This window comes from Amblyomma americanum, chromosome 3, assembly GCF_052857255.1.
Source record: "Amblyomma americanum isolate KBUSLIRL-KWMA chromosome 3, ASM5285725v1, whole genome shotgun sequence".
Taxonomy (NCBI): domain Eukaryota; kingdom Metazoa; phylum Arthropoda; class Arachnida; order Ixodida; family Ixodidae; genus Amblyomma; species Amblyomma americanum.
The window spans coordinates 22,328,693-22,352,209 of record NC_135499.1 but is presented as its reverse complement, the minus strand read 5'-3'; the positions used below and the strand labels follow the sequence as shown (position 1 = coordinate 22,352,209).

The window sequence follows — 23,517 nt, the reverse complement described above, 5'->3', positions numbered from 1 at the left end:
AAACTTTTGTTGAAGTCGGCGCTTTGTGGTGTCTCCCCTCGTGTCCGTGTTCATCTTGCGCTGTGAATGTTAGCACGTCGATGTTGAAGACTGGCTAGCCTTGTATGACCGTGTGAGTAAGCATTACCGATGGGACGGGACCCTCATGCTTGCTAACCTCATCTTCTACTTGGCGGGCACGGCGCGCGTTTGGTTTGAGGCGCATGAGGAAGAACTTACCTCTTGGGACACCTGTAAGAAGAAGCTCCGCGACTTATTTGGAAAGCCAATTGGACGCAAGCTCGGCGCTAAAAAAGACCTCGCTTCTCGAGCTCAGTCGTCCACCGAGTCTTACATCTCTTACATCCAGGACGTCCTCGCTCTTTGCCGTAAGGTAGACAGTGCCATGTCAGAGACCGTCAAGGTGGGCCACATACTTAACGGGATCGCTGACGACGCTTTTAACTTGCTCCTTTGCAAAGACTGCGCAACGGTCGACTCTGTCCTCCAGGTATGCCGGCAGTTTGAGCAAGCCAAACACCGCCGCATTGCTCCCCGTTTCGACCGCCTTCCGAACACGGCGGCGACATCCTCCTGCGAAGACCTGCCAACACTGCAACAGCCGTCCCATCCTACCAATTTAACCAGAATTACACGGAGGGAACTGGAGGCTATGACTCCCATCGCCTTCGCTCCTCAGCCGCCTGACGCTACGATTGCTCTGATCCAGGCCATTGTTTCCCAGGAGTTCGCGCACGTGGGCCTCAATTCAGGCCTGCCTTCTGCGTCGCCCTGTGCACCAACCACCGCTCCATTGATTGCTGCTTTTTCACCGACTCCGGCCACCCGGCCCCGCCGTGTTATCGCTACCGGAATCCTGCGTACTGGAGAACCTCAGACGACCGGCCTTACTGCTTCACCTGCTCGCGTGTCGGCCACATTTCCCGCCACTGCCGCAGCCGTTGGTTTTCCCCATCTCAACCTAACTCTAATTATGATCGTCGTATGGACTACGGACCTAGCTCTAACTATGATCGTGGTGCTGACTACGGACCGCGCCAGATGTCTCCCCGTCCCGAGTTCTCACACTCCAACGACACTCCGACCCCGCGCCGGTACAGCCGCTAGCCTTCACCTCAGATTCGTCGCTCCCGTCCAACGCCCGTTAAACGCCCATCAACTCCGCCCTTACCTGGCTCTCCTTCGGAAAACTAACCAATGCAGCTCCCGGAGGTGACGCTGCATTGACGACCCGGCCCGAAAGTCCTCGCCTTACCCCCGATCCTCGCCGCAACCTTCTCGATATCTGCGTGTATGGTGCACCCGTTAAGGCTCTGATTGACACGCGCTCAAATTCCTGTCTTGAGCTCTTCCTTTCGCCGTCTTTTGAAGGTTGTGACACCCGCCGTTTCCTCAGCCGTTCGAGTCGCCGACGGCGGTGCTGCTGCCGACGTTGGAATGTGCACTGCGCGTGTTTGCATTGCCGGGCGTACTACAGCCGTCTCGTTCACTGTGCTCGACCACTGCCCCCACGATGTGATTCTCAGCATTGATTTTTAACAACCCACGCGGCGCTAGTTGGTTGCTCCGCTGGCCTTCTTCGTTTGGACCTGCCGCTCTGCTCTGAAAGCGCCTATTCCAAGCCGCGCCGCTTACGTGCCGCTGAATTTACTCGCCTGCCGCGCGATTCTGCAGTCCATGTGCAATGTCCCCGGTTCCCCCATCCCTGATGGTGCCTACGTCACTTACCCAATCAAGGACGTTGTCTTTCAGCGAAATGTCATCCTTCCACAGAGCTTCCCGACCGTCATAGATCACCGCAATTACCTTCCGATTCTCAACTTCAGCCTCTCTACTCAAGTTTTACCCTGTGTAATCGCCCTCCCTGGAATCGCCCTTTGGCCGAATGCACAGTTTCTGCTCTTGCAGCTGAGCCTCAGACTGGTCTCCCTAATCCCCACTCTTCAGCGTCACGTCCGGACCTTATTCTGCAATGATCGCGTCGGATTTGCCACGTGACCACGCCAGCGCGCTCACCACCCTGTTAGTTTCCTACAGTGACGTCTTAGATTTTGGGAATCTTCCTCTCGGCCAAACTACCGTCGTGACCCATCACATAAATACGGGCGATGCCAGCCCCATACGCAGAAGGCCCTATCGTGTCTACCTTCCTGAGCGCCAAGTCATCCAGGCGGAGGTGGAGAAGATGCTCGCGAACAACATTATCGAGCCTTCTAGCAGTCCGTGGGCGTTCTCTGTTGTGTTGGTCAAAAAGAAAGATGGCAGTTCGCGCTTCTGTGTCGACTGTAGCCATCTTAATCAAATAACAAAGAAAGACGTCTATCCTCTTCCGAGAATTGATGACGCCTCAATTGCCTATCCGGTGCCAGCTATTTTTTTTTGTATAGATCTTTGTTCAGGCTACTGGAAAATTGTTGACGAACGGGATCGTGAGAAGACAACCTTTGTCACTCCCGATGGCCTGTACCAATTAAAAGTCATGCCTTTCGGCATCTGCAACGCTCGTGCCACCTTTGAGCGTATGATGGACTCGCTCCTGCGTGGATTCAAATAGACGACGTGCTTGTGCTACCTGGAGGACATTGTCGTTTTCTCTCCCACTTTCGAAAGCCACCTACACCGTCTTGCTACTCAACTCCACTCCATCTCAACTCCACTCAACTCTGGCAACTCCTACAACTCAACTCCAAGAAGTGCAGCTTCGGCCAGCGCCAAATCAAGGTCCTCGGCCACTTGGCCGATGCTTCTGGTGTCAAGCCTGACCCTGATAAACTTCGTGCCGTCCGCGAGTTCCCCACGCCCCGTTCCTCGAGCGATGTGTGCAGTTTCCTCGGGATCTGCTCATATTTCCGCCGGTTTATCCCGAATTTCGCCGACATGGCCCGTCCCCTTACCTCCCTCCTGAAGAAAGATGTGCCTTTCTTCTGGGGCCTTGACCAAGCTAGCGCCTTCGCCGCACTTGTTGCGGCCCGCAATGCTCCACCTGTGCTGGCCCATTTCCACCCCTCTGCGCCTACGGAACTTCGCACCGACGCCAGTGGCCATGGTATTGGGGCCATCCTTGCGCAGCGCCAGCACGACCACTATCGTGTCATTGCTTACGCCAACCGCCTGCTATCTCGCTCTGAACGTAACTATTCCATCACTGAGCGGGAGTGCCTTGCACTTGTTTGGGCATTAACAAAATTCCGCCCTTATTTGTTTGGGCGTCCCTTCTGCGTCGTTACAGACCACCATGCCCTGTGTTGGCTCTCCTCTCTTAAAGACCCCACAGGCCGACTGGGTCGCTGGGCCTTGCGCTTGCAGGAATACACATTTACTGTTGTTTACAAGTCCGGCCAGTTGCACCAAGACGCTGACTGTTTCGCCCGCCATCCTGTTGATCCTCCTGATTCCCAGAACAGTGATACCGACGATTGCGTTTTGTCCATCTCGGACTTTCTACCATCGACGACTAGCAGCTCCGTGATCCATCTAGGCGCCCTATAATCGACCGCCTCCGAAGCGGCACTTCCGATCCTGATCTGAGCCTGTTCGTGCTGCATCACGATATTCTGTACCGTCGCAATATGCACCCTGATGGCGCCGACCTCTTGCTCGTCGTACCAACGCATCTCCGCCCCGCAGTCCTTGCCCAGCTTCATGACGCTCCTACTGCAGGTTGCCTTGGTGTGTCCCGCACGGACGACAGCGTGCGCCGGCGGTTCTTCTGGCCTGCCCTTTACCGCTCTGTCCGCGGGTACGTTGCTGCCTGCGATCAATGTCAGCGGCGGAAAACACCCTCGCTCCCGCCTAGTGGCCCACTTCAACCCATCGACATTCCGGCTGAGCTTTTTTTCCGTGTTGGTCTCGGTCTGCTAGGGCCTTTTCCCATATCAACTACCGGGAACAAGTGGATTGTCGTTGCGGCCGATTACACTAGCCGGTACGCTATCACGCGCGCTATCCCGACCAGCTGTGCCTCCGATGTCGCCGACTTTCTTCTCCATGACGTCGTCTTGCTACATGGCGCTCCTCGTCATCTGCTTACAGATCGAGGCCCCTGTTTTGTTTCTAAAGTTGTCCACGACCTTCTCCGCTCCTGCTCCACCCGTCACAAGTTCACCACGGCCTACCATCCCCAAACTAACGGCCTTACTGAGCGACTTAACCGCACCCTGACGGACATGTTGTCCATGTATGTCTCCGACCACCATCGTGACTGGGACGTCAGTTTACCCTTACTGACGTTCGCCTACAATTTCTCACGCCATGATACCACCAGATACCCCTCTTCTACCTGCTTTTTGTCCACGACCCGTTCCTACCCTTTGAGAGCTTACTGCCTTCTGACCCTTCCACTAGCAGTTATGCTTGTGACGCCTTTGCCCGTGCTGACGCCGCCCGCCAAATCGCTAGGAATCGTCTCCACGCTTCTCAGACCGCTCAAAAACGTCGTTACGACCTTCATCATCGTTATGTCCATTACCCTCCCCGCTCCCTGGTACTCCTCTGGCTCCCTGCACGCCGTGTGGGACTGAGTGAGAAGATCCTGCCTCGTTACGTCTGTCCTTACCGCGTCTTAAGGCAACTGAGCGATGTTACATACGAACTTACGCCTCTGCACCCCCACTCTCCTTCCGTGGCCTCTCCACACAGCTTGTGCACGTCGCCCGTCTTAAACCCTATACCACTCGCACCCACCCCCCTAGGCCTCCCCGGGTGTGTGCCCTCTCCCGCGGGACGGAGGGAAGGGTAGTGTTACGGTACACAGTCGCGAAGCGAAGACGACATTGTTGTGTCGCTGGGCAGTCGACGAAGACGAGGACGCTGCCGCTACTGCTTGTGACCCGTTTTCTAGTGTGTCTTCAATGTGCGGCCTATCGTTTCCGCTGCTGAACTAACCTCGTATGATATGACAAATGCCAACAGCCAGACATCGCATTGTGACCGACGAGCACGCCCGACTTCTCGCCAAAACCTCTGCGTGTGTCGCCGTATTAGCGTCAAGCCATCCTGGACGAAATGGAAGAAATGCTTCGCGACGATTTGATTAAGCCGTCGAAGAGCCCACGGGCAGCATCGATTGTACAGGCGAGAAAAAAAGACCGCACACTGCAGGGCTCCGCTGATTACCGGTGACTGAACAGCATAAAAAAGAAAGACGACAACATCTTGCCCCGAATCAACGATACGCTGAATCGATTCTGCCAAGACAAGTACTTCCTGTCCATGGATGTGAAGAGCGGTTTCTTCAGAAAACAGTTTTCATCACGCCATACGGTTTAGGTTTACGCGGCTTAACGTCCCAAAGGGACTCAGGCTATGAGGGACGCCGTAGTGGAGGGCTCCGGAAATTTCAACCACTTTGGGTCGTTTTACCTGCACTGACATGGCAGAGCCCACGGGTCTCTAGCATATCGTCTCCATCGAAATGTGACCGCAACGGTCGGTATCGAAACGCGTCTTTCGGGATAGCCGCCGAGCACCGTAAGCACTAAGCCACCCCGGTGGCTCACCCCGAACGGGTTATACGAGTTCAAAGTCATGCCATTCGGGATTTTTTGCGCACCTGAAACATTTCAACGATTAATGGACACGAAGTTGTCAGATTTGAAGTGTAAAACCTGTCTCGTGTATGTAGACGGTGTGGCAGTCTTTGCAACGAGCTTGGATAACACCAGCAGCTGAAGGCGGTGCTGGATCAATCAAGTCTTCCGGACTTATCATCAAGCTTGAGAAATGCGGCTTTGCCTATCAGGAGCTGCTGTTTCTCGGCTGCATAATGCGTAAGGGCGCCATATGCCCCGACTCACATATGGCAGCCCCGGTCACGCACTTTCCACAGACGGACGAAAAGAAAGCTGTGCGCTTATTTCTAGGTTTGTGCGCATATTACTGACAGTTTAGCGCAGATCATCTGGTGTGCACACAAAGGCGAACGTGCCATTAAAGGGACACTTTGGAAAAACTGAAGTTGGCTTATATCGATACAATACCAGCTCCTAACCACAAAAACACGACTACAACTGAGAAAAAGCTCTTATGAGGTAGAAAACAGCAAGAACTAAAATACAGGTATCGCCGCCACACCATAATCTCGGAGTGCAAGCGTGAAGACAGAATAGGAGAAAAGATACCAGAGACCTCTAAGGCTGAGAAACGTCTATGAACGTTACGTCTTTGATCAATATTTAAAAATAATTTATCACACACGAAGACGGAAAGACGAACACCTGAATGTTGGAAACAAAAGAAAACCTGCAACTGGCGGCACAACAGGCAGCCAGCTGAGTTTTAGTATGTTTTGGTGAGCAGTCCGCACTCTGCACATCTGCAGATACAAAAGTAATTAAACGTATTTTAAGCAGGCTTTTGGCCATGTTCTGTAGCATCATTTTTTGTAGTTAGGAAAAAATTTAACGTCGCCTTTTTTGTAAATATCTGGAATCATAAGTGTGTTCCACGAAATACACCGCATTTTTGAGCATGATGTAATCGTAGACACTCTAAAGTGACAATGAAAATTGCCAACAGAACAGATAGTTATACCACGAAATATAAGGATTATAGGTTTGAAGGCTTAAGAGATATAGACCTCCATATTTTGAACTTTCTTAAAATTGTGTCGTGTGTACCGCTCTAAGGAGTAAGCCTAGTTGCCCCACTGAGCTAAAGTTCCTCTCCCTTTTTGTGTTTCTGCGTGCGTGCGTGCTTGTGCACATGTGTGTGTGTGTGTGTGTGTGTGTGTGTGTGTGTGTGTGTGTGTGTGTGTGTGTGTGTGTGTGTGTGTGTGTGTGTGTGTGTGTGTGTGTGTGTGTGTGTGTGTGTGTGTGTGTGTGTGTGTGTGTGTGTGTGTGTGTGTGTGTGTGTGTGTGTGTGTGTGTGTGTGTGTGTGTGCAGAGCATCCGCCTCGCATTCGGGAAGTGCTGGGTTCGATCCCCAGTGCCGCCGGGTACCCACCGGTTTTTAATGGGTACAAGATTTCCCCCGGCCTGGTGCTCGGCTCTTCTGGGTGAGATGCTTGGGAAAATGGTCTTGACCACAGTTGCTCTGATGGATCAGCGAGAAGTTCCGCCGTCAACAACGTTAAATCCGCCTCGAGGTAGAAGCTCATTTGTGGCCATTTTTTATGACTGCTGCTGCAGGTGATGAAGGTTCGAGCCACGTTGGCTCACCGTGAACACCACCTTTAGCAGGCACTGAGCTTTTCCGACACTGGGGCTTCGTTCGCCCGCGAGGGGTGCAGCGGAGTTTACGGAGTTTCTCCCAAGAGAACACCCGTAATGAAAGCCGGACGCCAGGCCGGGGGACGCTTGTACCCATTTTTACCGGCGGGTGTCCGGCGGTAGGTTTCGAACCGACCACCTCCCGTAGCCGAGACGGGCGCCCAACCCCCTAGGCCACGGCTGCGTGTGTGTGTGTGTGTGTGTGTGTGTGTGTGTGTTTGTGTGTGTGTGCGTGTGTGAGTGTGTGCGTGTGTGCGTGCGTGCGTATGTGTGTGTGTATGTGTGTGTGTGTGTGAACACAAGATGCTACTCGTGAAATATGGCGTCCTTATGCAACCTGGAAGATGGCAGTTAAATTAATGATAGGTCGCGCGAGGTTGCCCGGAACATGGATCGCACAAACCCCACTGGTGCCAGCAGCTGCCATCCCAGGGCGGTGGCACACCGCTTAACCATGGCACCACTACACCAGGAGGAGTCTGAGGACTTGCAGGGATCTATGGTTGTTCAGTAGAGGAAGTCGAATTCTTATATGGGCATTAACCCGCTAGCAATCGTCGCGCCATGCCGCGCTGTACGTCGGCGACCGCCTTGACGAAGTTAGTTCGGAGGTCAGAAGGTGTGCTGCGGCGTCGCTGCGACGGGTACCTACAGCCGTGTGGAGGTAAAATTGCCAGCTGCTTGGCATTGGGTTACATCACTCCGCAGAGCGCGGCTACTGGGTTTACAACGTGGGCTGGTGAGCTTACGCCCTTTCACACGCAAGCAGTCTAAAGCGTCTTTTTTTTTTACGCGACATCCATCCTGGGAGACAAACTTATACCTATCGCTTCAGTATGCTGTAAATGAACTGTCGACAGAAAAATATATGGGTACCTTGGTGTCAACAGTTACATTTTGTAGCGGTCCTAAGTTTGATAATCATAATCATCATCAGCCTGACTGCGGCCACTGCAAGGAAAGGCCTCCCCAATTAACCCTGCGCTTTGCCAGCTGCGCCCATCGTATCCCCGCAAATTTCTGAATTCCGTCTGGCCACATGACTTAGCTTGTTTTCATTTGGCGAATTTCGGAACACCGGGCTGTCTGTGATGTTAGCTCTGTGATTTTTGTTCGGAAAGGGAACGTTTTACCAAAAGTAACCTCGGATATGTTATTCCGGGCAGCACTTGTACCATACGTTTTTCGTTGAAATTAAAATCTTTTATCAGACATGCGTGTTCGGTCCTTCGTTTACAGCGTGATCCGCGTCCGATACCACGGTTCGCTTCCACGCGCCACCACTGCAGACGCGCCGATCGGTAGTGGCCCGAGAGGCGCTCGAGCAGCTGACCGCTCCTTGGCGCCGTTGAGCACTTTCAGGGCAATGTGCGCTGCGGAAACGCATCGTGGCGGCGCACGCGCATCACGCTATGCTAGACCTCTCTGATAGCCGGAAAGGCGGTTAAACACAGCCTTGTCATCTTAGGCGAAGAGAGTGCGTTCTGCCATTTGCGCAGACATGTCTTCAACTTCACGGTAATGAGCTTTGCAAAAATTGCAAGTTTTCTGGCACCGCATTAATTAGGAGTTAGTATGGAAGTCCCCCAGTACGAATTCAGAAGCAGAAAGTCTTTAAATTTCTGTCTAATCAGTGCATAGGAAGTTGGCTAACGAAGTGAAAGCAGCTGGGCGTGGAATAAATGATACTTTTTTGAAGTCGATATTTATCTGTTTTAATAAATCCAATGAACAATGTTCTTCTGAAGGGGCGGCACGATGGAAAGACATTTTCACTCATTTTTCTTGTTGCTTCCTGTAATCTAGCATTATGTTATGCGGCTGAGGTCAGGAAGGATTTGACAAGCAGCGAGCTCTATAAGGATAATCGCAAACCATATACTTTTCGTTAAAATGTAAATTTGCAGGACATTTTTTAACATATGGAACGAAGTTGGAGCAGTGGACAAATAGGTTGCAGTTCTCAGGGTGCCGAAAAAGACCAAAAGTTGACTTGCACACTGGCGCTTTTGTTATTGCTTCTGCCTCGATTTTAGGGTTGGACATGGAGGGTCCTGTTTTAGCACTTGTGAAAGGTGGAGGCCAAATGCGGCGAAAAGCGGCGGTGCTACCTGAGGTGACGGACGGTGTTGAATACGAAACTTTTGTGGCAATGGACACATCTTCCTTCAATTTTATGTGTGTAGGAACGAGCACCGCATTACGGTCTGTTAAATTTGAGGCACGCTCAGTGTGCGGCCACTGAGAATTTCCTTTAAATTCCATCGTGCTCAGCGCATTAAAATTCACTCGTGGGGAGTCTTCAGAAATAACGGTAGTACTTATGTTTTTTCTTGTTCCTTCTGCCTCATTCCCACGGGGCTGCTTTAACCGCTGTGTAGCTAAAAGAAGCACAGCATCAGTGACCTTCGATGAAGATGTTTCGCCGTCGCCCGATGAATAGGCTCCTCCATCAAGTGGAGTACCAAACCACCGGATGGCATCCGTTGATGCAACGTTCTCAGTGCCCCCGGACAAACTCGGCCGCGTGAAAGAACGAGTCTCATCGGGGACAGATGCCGATGGCCGCTGGCTCAATATATGTTTGGGTGCTGAAGAAGTAGTGGTGTGTTCATTTGAGGACTCGTTCGATGGATGCATTTCCGAATGCGTTGCAGCGGTCGCCTGAGGGGACGACAGAGTTGATAAATGCATGGCGAGTAATGGGTTTTTGACCAGGCTTCGCCCAAAAGACTTGGAAAGATGCAGTTCTAGTGGTTGATGGTTCAGTGACAGGTCACCGTCTCGAGTAATTCCTTCTCTGCGTAAAGAAGCATTATCATTTTGTAGCTCAGTTATGCTCCCGTGTAAGACCTCTGTTTCAGTTGTCATGCTTGTCGCGGAGGGGGCACTCACTCCTGTAAAATTACTAAAAATATACGACGGTGATTCATTACTTGAACTAAAATGTGAGGCAATGAACGATGATGAATCGTTAGAATTAGAAATTTTTTCCGGTATTCTGGCAGCAAATTCTGAACTGGTAGCATCATTCGATCCATTGACCTTAATGTACTGGTCGAAATCTGCACCAGGGGAATGAGTTCGTTTCGTATGTGAAGGGAGTAACGTGTCTGGGGACGTTGCAGTGGAGAGCAGTTCAGCTGTATTCATGCCGTGTGACTGGAATCCGGCCACGTTAGTTAAGACTTTATCATTAGATGGTGTGTAGAGGCTGAAGTCCTCACTTTGATTTTCGGGCAAAGGAAATGTTTCGTTTACGTCAGGCCATGAGTTATTATTATTGCGAGCCCTTTCTGGACCTCCTACACGTAATATATGTGTAGAAAGCCTGCCATCTAATAAAATAGTTTTTTGAGTGGCTTCGCTAGCTATATCTCTTGCCTTCACGTTTAGAAACTGTTTTGTCACTTGATCATACATTGGTGTTGTAAAATGTGTCACGTCTGCTTGATTTTGTTCAGAGCACAAATTTTTGACGGATCTGTCAGCCGTATTAGGTAACGATGAGCGGTCCATTGTCGAATATACCGCAGGCTTTAAAGTCGAAATAATCGGGGAAATTAATCTGCGCACTTCACTGTGCCTGTCGTTAACATGTGCTGTTGAACGCGTGTCGCTAGCTGTAGCGTCTGTTCGTTTAGCTTCCCATTCACGTTCCTCCTCTTTAGGGTGGGCACTGCCCGGAAGCCGCGGATCCTCTTCCATGCTGTCATAGACGTCAGCCGTCCAAAGTGCTTCGGATTGCGGTAGGGTCGAGATGGAGGAAGTGAAGGCTTCGCTGGCAGAAGTTAAAACAGGAGCGGCTGCTGTAGCGGTTTTTGTTCCTTCTTTCAATCTCTGCTTAGTGGGTGGAGTCGCCTCGTTTCCCCGAATAGTGGTATACGTGGGAAATAAACTGACTTCATTTCGGGCAGCCAAGTCAGTATAGCTTGAAGGAGATGTGACTTCTTCAGTGAAGTACGCTACCGTAGCGTGGGTCCAAGATGAAGTTTGTTTGTATCCAGAGTCACTGGCTTCAGTCGAGGAAGGGAAAGCTTTGCTGACGTAAGTTAACACTGGTGAAGCCACTTTAGCAGTTCCTGCTTGCGTGAACGAAAGATCTGTCTCTTTCAACCGCTGCTGAGGGGGTGAAGTCGCCCCATGGTCACGAATTTTCATGTACGTGGACGCTAAGCCGGCTTCACTGCGGGCAGCCAGGTCGGTGTGACTTGCAGGAGATCCGATTTTCTCAGTAAAGGGCACTACCGTGGCGCGAGTATACGATCCTGCAAAAGACGATGTTGCTTCGATTGGAAGGGCGCTTGCATCTGTCGATATAAAGGAAGTGAACAGTTTTCTAGGGGAACTTAAAACATGTGAAGGCTCTGTAGCGATTTCCGTTTGCCTGATGGAAAGGTGTGCCCCTGCCAGTGCCTGCTTAGTCGGTGAAGTTACCCCTTGCTCGCCAATAGTGGCGTACGCGTGCTCGAAATCGGCTTCATTTGTGGCGGCCAATCCGGGGTAACTTCCTGCAGAAATTATTCTCTCGGTACTGGGCGGTAGCATCGCGTGAGTTCTTTCTTCGGCCCAAGAAGATGTAGACTTGATACGAAGGTCATCTGCATACGTGAATGATGGAGGATCCGGTGGGGTTACTTGCAGAACTGCTTCACTTCCTTTGGCGGTTACCGTTGAGGATGCTAATGCCAGGGAGACCGGAAATGCCGGAAACACGTGATCTGGGACAGACGAGCTGATTTTCGTAATAATTGTCGCAACCGCAGCTTTGCCTGAAATACTGTCTGGTGCTGCAGATGACATCTTGTCAGCTATGGTTAACGAAATTTTCCTCTGGCTTCTGAAAGTACTCAGCACTGTCAGCTTCTCAGGTAATCGCAATGTCTGCCACGTTGTAGGCTGCGTGGGCTCAGGTGACATTGACGTTTTTTCAGGTGCTCCTTCATCAATCTTTCTTGTGCTTGTGGCCGAAGTGTATTCCTCGTTAGTATTAATAACCGACAGCGGTACTGATCTTGGATTCATTAAATATATAGGCGACATTTCTTGCGAGTGCCTTTGTTCTGAATCCTGTGCAGCTGAAGAGAGTCTGAAATTTTGAACCCTCCTGCCAAGGTCTATTTTTACGCCCATTTTTTTATCGAATGAATCTTCAGGTTGTTCAGCGTGCTTGGGGGATATCCAGATGGAGTTCTTTCTCTTCGTCGCACCTGTGATGGCGAATGGAGGAAAAGAAAAAAATGCGTCTCAGTAGTGGTCGCAGGACCTGAAAAGGCGGGTCTGACTGCATACATTTTGAGCATTAGTTTGCAACGATCTCCGCCGTTACAAAGATAAACTGCTAGGTTTTGAGAAACAATAGTCAAGGGTTATATTTTGACGGCAGCCTAAAACTAACCCGAACCAAAAATGCTTTCCTTCTTACGTTAGTGCAAGAACTTCTTGCAGCTACTGAAATGATAGTTTCAATGCCACAATAATCAGAGGTACTGTCTTTCTTCAACCACTTGCTTCTAACATCAAGCAAAGTGTTCATTCCACGTTATCTAGAAATATTTGGAGTAGAGTAGCGATTCCAGGCTCTCGATGTCTAAGGTGAATAGATCAAATTTCAACCAGGCATCTCACAGCATCTCAATCGAATGGCGACATGCAAGAATAAATACAGTGCACGTAGAAATCTGCACACAAATGACGACAGACACTTTGGGACTTCAGATGAGCTTTTAATTTTAATTAATGTTGAATTCGTGTGGCAAATCGCGAGCGCTCCGCCAGATCACGAACGGAGAGCGTTGTTCCGGCGGAGATCGCTCCCTCAATGGAATGCGTGTTCTCCGGCGGTGACACTTCGTGCAAGAAAAGCTCTACGATCAGGCAACATGGCACCGCCCGTCGAAGCGGCGCCTTTCGCTACACCACGCTTCCACCCTTTTGAACATCGAAGCTTTCGTTTTGTCTCGTGAAGCCCGCACTACAAAATTCTAGCGATAAAACACGCCAAATTTTCAGATTGCTTCCGTGTCTACAGAACGCGACGTATGACGTCAGAAAGAGCGGAAAGTTGGGAAAATATTTCAACAGAGGTTTTTATTTATGCATTAATTTTTAGTTTTGTGGACGGGAACAAACCAAAAAAGAATTATATTTGGGAGAGTTACTATTGCGCGTTTCGGCTGATATAGCGCTGCACGTGGCAAAAAATCTAGAAACAGGTCAAAAACATTCCGTGTATGTTGCCCGGATCACCGCGTAGCGACGACAGAAAGGAAGCAGCCGCAACCGGTCGTGAGAGCAAGCAGACACGGGGGAAAGGAAAGCGTCACGGGGGGTTCCGGCCAAATCTGCCGATTTTGACGGAGCAAATAACGCTGCCCCACGGAGCAATCCGGGATCGACACCTGATCCTGATCTGCCATTGTAACAGACAACTCGCACTCCCATTTTTCTATTGGGATACAATTACTCCAAACTGCAGACAAAATTCATCCTGATCTGCCATTGGAATCCAACATAAGGTCTACGGGATGTGCACAGAAACCAAAAACCATTAGACCTAAACTTACCGGCTTAGCGCATTAGTGAGCGAAAGCTGACTGCCATTACCGGTCGAGAGATATGGAGTGGCAGGACCATTTTGACGGTTCACAGTCGACTGCTCGGTTGTGCGTATCACGGGCCCGTTTGGTCGCCTATACTCTCACGTGCATACTCGGCCTTCTTCCGCTTGTGGTCTTCGGTTCGACATCGCTCCAGACACTTCACAGACTCCAGAGACGGCTTGCATGGAGCAAATAGTCTACTTTCTAGTGTTGTTTCATTCGCAGTCTAATCCCTGCGTTGGTTTTGAGGAAAGGAAAGGCGCATAACTGACTCCTTGAATGAGTGGACACCTAAGTCACGCTTTGAGCTACCTAATGGTAGTGTCCACCTAAATCGTTTCACGGCTGCTGTACAGTACTCCTTAAATTGCGTCTACTAAATCGCTTGCACAAAGCTATTACATCTTTCGCTGTAAAAGAAACCTTACAGCAAGAAGTAGGCTGACAATCCATCGCAAGGGCCAGGAAGGTCGTGGGTCCTCTCCATCAGGGCAATGTGAATCAAATCAGTTGGTTTTCGCGACAGAGCATATCACCGCACACTTACGCCATCGCTTGCCAGCCGATTTATCATTCGCGGCTTACCAATTTGGCGTTTTATTTGGGCGCGATATCTAGCGACAGAAGAACGTTCGAAATTGATGAGCGCAAGCAGGCGCGATCTGTATCTCAAAACGTCGTTTACGCAGTGTCACATATAATAGGGAGTCTGAAATAAAAGTATTGTGACGACCCCCCATAATGCGCAGGTCCACACGGGACGGAGAGGCAAAGAGACACCGTATGGCTCAGTTTAAACTAACAGATATATTCAATAATTATACATGATTATGATTATACATCAGAGGCTGGGGTGTCCGAGATTACGTGCCGACGACTTCATGGGGACGATGGAGGGGCTCAGGAGTTGAGCTCGAACGGTTGCTGGCAGAAGCTGCACGCCGTCGGGTTTCGGCGCTGAAGGCCCCCTTGGCGAACGAAGTCGTCCTGAGCGTGCTTTCTTCCGTACTCCTTGTCGATTTTTATATCCTTCTTATTCCCCACATTCCCTAGGTTGAGGATGCCCACGCCGGAGTGGGAGGGGCCTAGGGCTTTCACTTGGGCGCACAAACACACCACCGCACTTATGGTCTCGCCCCCGTCACGTGTTGAGTCCGAGGGAAAGAAGGTTGTCGTCGAGGTAGCGTCGGCTGTGGTAGACGTTCTCTGGCCCGCTGACGGTTCCCGCGGGTCACCGACCTCCGTTCTCCATCAAATGACACCCGCCACTCAAGTCCGGGAAAGTGGTCCCTTGTCCTAGGATGTGCTCGGGAGTGTTGGTGATGATGCCCGCCGTCTTGTCACGGGGCCAGGCCCGCCGAACCGAGGCCCTTTGTCCCCGGCACGGTCACGGCAATTGGGGAAGATAACGCCTGTCTCCCCGCGGCGGTGGCGGCGGCGTTCGACACGTGCCGACACTATGGAAAGGGGGTCCGGTTGTGCTAAACCCCTTCGTTTTGGTCGTTCACTCTCAACGAGTATGGCTCGGTAATTGGACGCAGCTGTCACCTGGGTCTTCTCCGTGCGGTCCATTGCGGCAGGCCCGAAAGCAATCCCACTCAAGTTGCTTGCAGCCATATACAGTAGAAACATGTGTGCTGGCTGCTTCCAAAACGAGACCGGCTGTCGTCGATCTCCTCTCTTCCAGCTGAATTGCTTTCCCTTGACTGCTTTTGCCGCCACTGGGGGCTCCGTCTACGCCGTGCCGTCGAACGCGGACCCTCGTAGCACACACAAGAAACGTCACAGTATGAACGAAAGAGGTTTGAAGAAGAGGACGAGGATGGCGATAACGATGACGTAGACTAACCGAAGAATAAAGAAAAAAATGAAGAAGCATTCGGTGAGGTGGAGAGAGATTATTGGTGGAGAAGAGAAGAAGACGACGACAAGGCTTACGTGGACTTACACCGAGGCTATAAAAGGGCGAGTGAGAGAGAGGAACGGGGGTGAAGAACAGAGAAGCGGAGGCTCCGGCGGGTCAGGGATGCTTCGGCTGGAAGAAAGCGACGCCGGCTACTGATCCAGTGAGCTCGCGTTCTACGGTTTCGCACCGTGCACATCCTGCCGTTCCTGAGCCCGTTCCGGGGAGTTAACTGAGGGCGCTACCACCTGCTACGACCAGGGGTGTCTCCAGCGCTGTTGCCACCCATCCGGGTGGTGCCCCCAGGCCAACATCACCGGCATCACCTCCACGGGCGCTTTGACCGGGAGCTTGTACGACGCAGCCAGCGGCGCCGCCAGCGACACCAGCCCAAGCACGTCGAACGCCGCCTCGACGCCGGATACTGGATCCACACAACGCCGCAGCCCCACCGAACCAACCGTGAGCACGAACGCCGGCCACTAATAGTAGAACGCTAGTAGTAGACGCTGGTAGCAGTGTGCCTGGATCGTGTGTATTTATAGTCGTGTTTTGTGTTAGCTTTGTTAGTTTTGTACGCTAGTGTTTGTGTCGCGTAGGGTGTATTAAATGTGCGTCTGTGTGGGTACACCTGTCCCTAGTCCATTTTTTCGGTCCGAGCGTTCTCCGGGGAGATCCGTGACACACAGAGATATGGCACCCGTGAAGACGAGTATTCAAGCAACATCCACTGACGCCAATACACTTTGCAACCACAACTCGACTACGGTAATAAAACGTCAACTTTAAGGCTCCTGTTCAGGGGAAAGAGCGACATCCGGTTGGCAGCGTCCGGCGTTGGGTCGCGAAACACCGGATTTGTCTAAAAGGTTTAACGTCACACGGCAAGCGGCTGAGTTGAAAAGTGAATAAAACATTGTATCAATTTTGATTACAAGGCCACCGCATGACTCAAACGTAATTACGGAATGCAAGGTATAAAGCGCATAGATTGAGCTGAAAAGAAAATTCCAGTAGTTAGTAAAGGAATCGATACCCTGACCCATACTACCCCCTTGCGTACTACTCCTTGGCCACGCAGACACGTTTGTACGGCTTAGTTAAGGTGAGGGTGTATATGTATGACGTGTGGTCTTTCATATAATGTGGTGGCTTACGAATGTGTGCCATTGGGAATGAGTTTGATTAGAGAGACACTAAGTAAGGGAGCATATGAGAACTACTGTATGCTTGTGTCACGTGACATTTGTGTGTCATTTGGTCTGGTAACTCAATGATCGGGTAATATGCTAATGCGATGGAGTGGAGTCACTTACGGGATCCATTAAAGCCTTCGCGTCACGTACATCAAGGCGTAGCGTAAGTGTGCCGAAAACTTTGTACACTTTTTCTAGGCATTTTAAAACAAGGCATTTTGTGTACGTGTGAGGTGCACCTTGCGATACATTATCGTGACGGTGGCTGCACTCCTGGTTTTGTAAGCTGTGTTGTTATTGGCAGAATCCTGTCACACGCGAAATACGAGCTGAGGCGTTAGAGATAAATCGCCCAGGCAGGACTTGTGAAAGTGTGCCCCGTCAGTTTCTGTGTTTGGAAGGGAAATCCTTTTCTTGTGCCTTAATGCAGAAATGTAGCCTTTGTTGTTAATTTTTGCTGTTTCTACAGTCTTCATAAAGCTTTCCATTTAATCTATTTGCCATATATCTTTCGCCAAGCTCATTGAAATTAAGATTAGAGGTAGCGTTACGCTGTCTTCTTCCGTCGGTCCTCGTATTTCCAAGCGTTCTGCTAACCACAGGTTGCACACTAGCCGAAGACAGAGAAGGAAGACGCGCGTAGGCTAGCGCCTATGACATGAACAGACTCTATACAAACAATTTGCCCCTACAACGAAGAGTAATGCGACTCGACGGCGGCGACTATCATCAGAATAAAAAAATTGATGTGGTCAGTTGGAGCCTAATTGAGGGTATTCCAGCTGACAGGCGTGACCAGCTTACAGCTTCCAGAATCACCAATAATTTGCTGTCAACCTAGCCATGCCAGAAGCTACGAACGCCAAATCTCTCTTTTGTGAAGAAGGAGAATATACACGCGTGTTTATGATCAGCATTGCCTAAAAAGAAATATAAACATAGCCACAGCAATAAAAAACACTCATTGTGTCGTATACTGCGCGGTTCAGTTAACACAATGCCTGAAATATTTCTATATTTTACTGTCATTTAGGGGACAACCTATTTACTATAAACAGCAGCGTAGTAAATGATGCAGAAATAGAAAGCCAGGAAGGATAAATCTTTCTAGCTTACGGAACCATATTCTTCCCTTGGAGATTTCTTTAATTCTAACCTATGTGGGATAGTTGCCTTGTTGCAAAATAATGAATCGAAAAACAAATTTATGCAGTCTACAATTCGGAGCAAAACATTCGTTCATAGTTAAATGGTTTGTTTCCGACAAATAGTCGAAGAAATAATTTAAGAAATAATGTATATTTTACTACACTGATGCTGTGGCGCGTGCCCAACACGAAAGATCTCAATTTTTTTAAAAATTACTCGACAATTAGGCGAAAAAATGGCCGCCACCGTCTGGCAGACGTTGAAGTAACGAGCGTTATCTTTATTGGCCGTGCGTAAAACAAAAAGTATTTCCGAATCTAACGGGGCCAGTGAAGAAAACCCTGAGCGGTTCGGAAAAACAAACCAACTTTTCCACCTTACGGAGCAATAGACGCTTGGCGCCATCTATCTGAGAAATTACGATGCACGTCTATCCGTTGTCGAGTTGCGCCCCCTCAGGATACGTCAGAAACATAACTTGCTTCGTTTGGAGGGTCAAGGTGGACCTAGAATTCGGCTTGCCTTGCGATATGGTAACGCTTCAATTAGGAATTGCATGTATACAATGTTTACCTATTATTTAATTGAGGGTTTATTTTTATACCACAACCCGTAGGGCTTTATTTGCCTACCAAATTCGGTACACAGGTGTCCGCGGATGGTGTCCCTTGATGTCGAAGTATATAGGGCGGAACGAATGTATGCACTGTTGACGGCGCTACAAGTCTCAATGCGACATAAAGCTACTACTACCAACAATGCGAGATGCGATGTTTTCTAGTTGCTGCCACAGATGGCGATGTAATCTCGCGGTGGCTGACAACAAGGAAGATTTGCAGAAGTTCATAGACATATGTGGTACAGAGGGAGATACATTAGGTTTCAAGTTTAGTAAGGAAAAATCTGCAGTCATGATATTTAATGATGAGGGCTTAGAGTACAGGAGTTCACGCTAGAAGTAGTGGATGAGTACAAGTATATTGGGAAGTGGATAAATAACTGTGCTGAGTATCTGACAGAGCATGAAAAATATGTAATGAATAAAGCTACTAGGAATGCAGCTGTCATGAAGCTAATAGGTATGCAGCTGTCATGAAAAATAGGGCACTGTGGAATTAGAATAGGTATGAAGTGGTAAGAGGGATCTAAATCAGGGGGTACAGGGTGATATAGGATGGGCGTCGTTCGAGAGCAGAGAAACTAGCAGTAAGATAGCATTTGAGGAGTGGTTGAGAAAAATGGGGGAAAAGCAGTGGGCTAAGAAAATTTTCAGATACCTGTACATAAGGAATATTGACACGAAATAGAGAAAGCGAACTAGAAAATTGACAAGCAAATATCTGCACAGCAGTAGGGGTGCAAATCAGCAATTATTGGTTAAGAAAAAGGTTAAAGAAACAGAGAGAGCTCTGTGGAAAACAGGTTTGGTGACGAAATCGGCACTGGGAACACACAGGACATTTAAGCAGGAAATTACCAAAGAAAATATCTATAATAATTGTTCGGGAAGCTTTCTGTTGTTTGAGGCCAGGACGGGAGTTTTGCGGACTAAGACATATAGAGTTAGGTACCACGAGATAGACACGTTGTGCGTCGCGTGCGGAGAGGAGGAGGAAACGGCTGAACACTTGATACTTTTCTGTAAAGGGCTCCACCCTACAGTGGAAAGCAGCGGGGCTAATTTATCCAAGGCATTGGGTTTAGGGACGGCGAAGGGAAAGTAGATTTTAAGCGGGTAGAAGTAACCAAGCGAAGGTTATGTTATTTGACTGGTGGCTAAAATCAAGACAAGAGTAAAATTTCATAAGTCATGGTTAGGTTCCTTGAGCCACCGCCCGATTTAAAGGGTTCAGCCTTATCCATCCACCCACCCACCCAACCACCCACCCATCCATCCATCCATCCACCCACCAACCCACCCACCCACCCATCCATCCATCCATCCATTCATCCACCCACCACCCACCCATCCATCCATTTATCCATCCATCCATCCACCCACCCACCCACCCATCCATCCATCCATCCATCCATCCACCCACCCACCCACCCACCCACCCACCCACCCACCCATCCATCCATTCATCCATCCATCCATCCATCCATCCGCCCATCCATCCATCCATCCATCCACCCACCCACCCACCCACCCACCCACCCACCCACCCATCCATCCATTCATCCATCCATCCGCCCATCCATCCATCCGCCCATCCATCCATCCATCCATCCATCCATCCATCCATCCATCCATCCATCCACCCATCCATCCATCCACCCATCCATCCATCCATCCATCCATCCATCCATCCATCCATCCATCCATCCATCCATCCATCCACCCACCCACCCACCCATCCATCCATCCATCCATCCATCCATCCATCCATCCATCCATCGGCAGTGAAACCCCACGAAGTCTCGAAACGTGATGACCAGTTCCTGCCACAGATGGCACTGTGATCTCACGGTGGTAGTGAAACCCCACGAAATCTCGGAACATGATGAGCAGTTTCTGCCACAGATGGCACTGTGATCTAAGAGTGGTAGCAGGCCCCATGAAAGCTCGAAACGTGATGAGTAAGAACTAACGCTCTCAAAACCGCAGTGACGCCTTTCTAGGTGAATATTACTTTTGCATAAAAAAGTAGGCGACAATTAAGTTCTGCCATAAGGGTGCGACGCGATAGCGCTAATGAGTTAATGCTTATATATCGGGAATTGCTCATCCTCATCTTTAATTTCACACAATCTTAGGTGCATGGCGTTCCAGGCGCAGTGGTGCAGCATTAAGCGATGCGACACTGCACTGCGATGGCAGTGCCACCGGTGGGGCTTGTGCAACACAGGTTGCTCCTTCTGGTGAACTTCACGCGACCAGTCATAAATTTAACTGCCACCTCCTATTGTGGTCAGTTTGGGAAAAATCCGGTAGGCACGTTGTGATAACCACAAGGTTCACCTAGGCTGCTCTCCGGGGATTTTTCGTTCACAACACCGACGACCACGCTGAGGACGATGACAACTCCAGATGTTCTGCACAACGGGAGCCTCAAGGCTATGGCGTTAAAAACAGATGGTCGGGAGCATAATCCAGAGCAAAATGGCCGGTACCGGCCACCGCAGCGGTGACGTGTGGTGGTTGTGGTATCATATTCGGAGGTTACAGGAGGTTCGCCAGGTGCTGGTTTGCAGCTCCTCTGCTTTTTTTTAATTGCGCAAATATGCCCTTCGGCATAAGAGACTTATATGTACATGTGTAGACCGGCGTCGGCTATGAATGCCAACAAGGCCCATGTGTCTAGATTCGAGTGTGCGGTGGCCGGCTGGGGTGGCAACCCTGAATGCCGCTTTACCCGTGGCTTCCCTGCGGTGAGCTTGCGGACACCAACGCCAACGGTGCAAAAGTGATGAAAGAGCTAGAAACAGCTACCGCTGTCACTCCAACGTCACTGCAGCTAGGGACTAGGAATCAGTGCATCCGCCTTGTATGCGGGGGATGGTCGTAGATAAATGTTGGGCTTCTGGGCGGGAGGTGCATTTTTGCCGGTAGCTTCCAGGCGTTGAACGATGGGGACGCAGCCGCCGGTGCTACATTTTTGAGGGACGAACTAATAACAGCTAACGTTGTAAAACATATTTCACAAATGGTTACGGTAACGGCTTAACGCGGCATATTCGAGCATAAAGCTGATTGCCGCAGTGCCCTACCTTGCTGTACATGTCTACATTAGCTTAGACCTGAAGTGGTAACAGAAGAATTTAGTGAAACGGAAGCCCATTAAAATGTTAGCGTTGAGATGGAGAGCAGAATTATTCAGGATATTGCTGCAGAACTATATCGGGCTGTAACTAAGGAACCTGATATTAATGCTCAAACAATTAATGATAATCTCACAGCTACGATTACGGAGTGCGCCGTAGAAGTAGGCGGTAGGATGGTTCGAGAGGAAACAGGCAAGCTGAGAAGATGGAAAATGTGATTAAGAAACGCCAAAGCATGAAAGAACCTAACCCTAAGGACAGAATAGAACTGGCAGAGCTATCAAAGTTAATAATTAACGCAAGGTAGCCGATATAAGGAAGTTTAATATAAAGAAAATCTGGCATGCTCTAAAGAACTGGGGTAGCCTAGCAGCAGTGAAGAAGAAACTAGGTATCAGTACAAACCACATCTATGCGGTAAGTGACACAAATGGCAATATAATTAGCAGTATAGATAAGATAGTTATAGTAGCCGAATACTTTTACACATATCTTTATAATAGCCAATGTAATCAGATCATTATAGAGGCAGTAGCTCACTGAAAACAGATAATTATAGAGGCAGTAGCTCACTGAAAACGGATATCTCGCCTGTAACAAAAAAGGAAGTAAAGAAAGCCTGAGGAGCAATGCAAAGGGGGAAAGCAGCAGGTGAGGATCAGGGAACAGCAGATCCTTTCAGGGATGGAGAAGAAATCGTGCAAGAAAAACTAGCCACCCTGTATACACAATGCCTTATAACCTCGAGCGTACCAGAAGCTTGGAGAACGTTAACAATACCTCAATTCATAGGAAAGGAGACGTCAAGGACTCGACCTATAAGACATCATCATGCACATTCCTTAACTCCATATCAAGCTAAAATTAATGCGTTTATGTATTCTTTTTGCCCACGTACTCTTGAGGAATGGAAGAAGCTGCATTCAGATGTCATCATGTCCATTGATTCTACTGACAAATAGTTGGCGTCTACCTCACAATCGTGTTTCGTATTTATGTATATTTTTCTTTAACAGTCGAACTTGTCTCATTGTGTTTTGCTTGTTAGTTGTACTTATGTGTAGCGCGATGAATTCATATTCACAATGCTGTGTTCATTTCGCCCCTCCTGCTGGGCCCACTTAGGGCCTGCAGTATTTGTTAATAAATAAATAAAAATAAAATTCAAAATTTACAGACTGCTCAGCTTAATGTCCATTGCTTACAAGGTATTCAATAAGGTACCCGCTAACAGAGTTAGGACAACCTTTGACTTGAATCAACGAAATAATCAGGCCGGATTTTTAAAGGATACTCGAAAATAGACCGTATTCACACTGTCAGAGAGGTAATAGTGAAATATGCAGAATATAACCAACGTCAATATTGTCACGTAGTGGGGACGGCAGTCGAAGGAGCGATGAAGACGGAGAAAAGGTGTTCTAAAAGGAAACTGTTTATAGGGCTGACTTGCGCCCACAATGGACTGAATCACTCGGCGGCGGTGAAGCGACAAGCGTGCTCGGCGGTTGCCGAACAGAATCCCCGCTGCTCTCGGCCGGGCTCAATTTAAAGCTGATAGCGAACTTTCAGATAAAGCGCAGAACGTTACTAAAACATTCCAGAACCACGTAGAATCAACTCTGCCTGGCTGCAATCAATCGAGATCAATCTAGTCGCGTCTTGCGTCGCAAACAAAGCGATCAAGTGGCGTG

General features: G+C 49.4%; 1 long non-coding RNA gene across 1 annotated transcript in view; it reads right to left on the bottom strand.

Moving 5' to 3' along the window:
- Positions 1-9,100: 9,100 nt before the first annotated feature.
- LOC144124477 (uncharacterized) overlaps positions 9,101-23,517 on the bottom strand; it is an 89,938-nt gene continuing 75,521 nt past the window's right edge. Inside the window, exon 4 of the long non-coding RNA XR_013313195.1 lies at positions 9,101-12,418. This is a non-coding gene — a long non-coding RNA (uncharacterized LOC144124477). The remainder of the gene's footprint in view (positions 12,419-23,517) is intronic.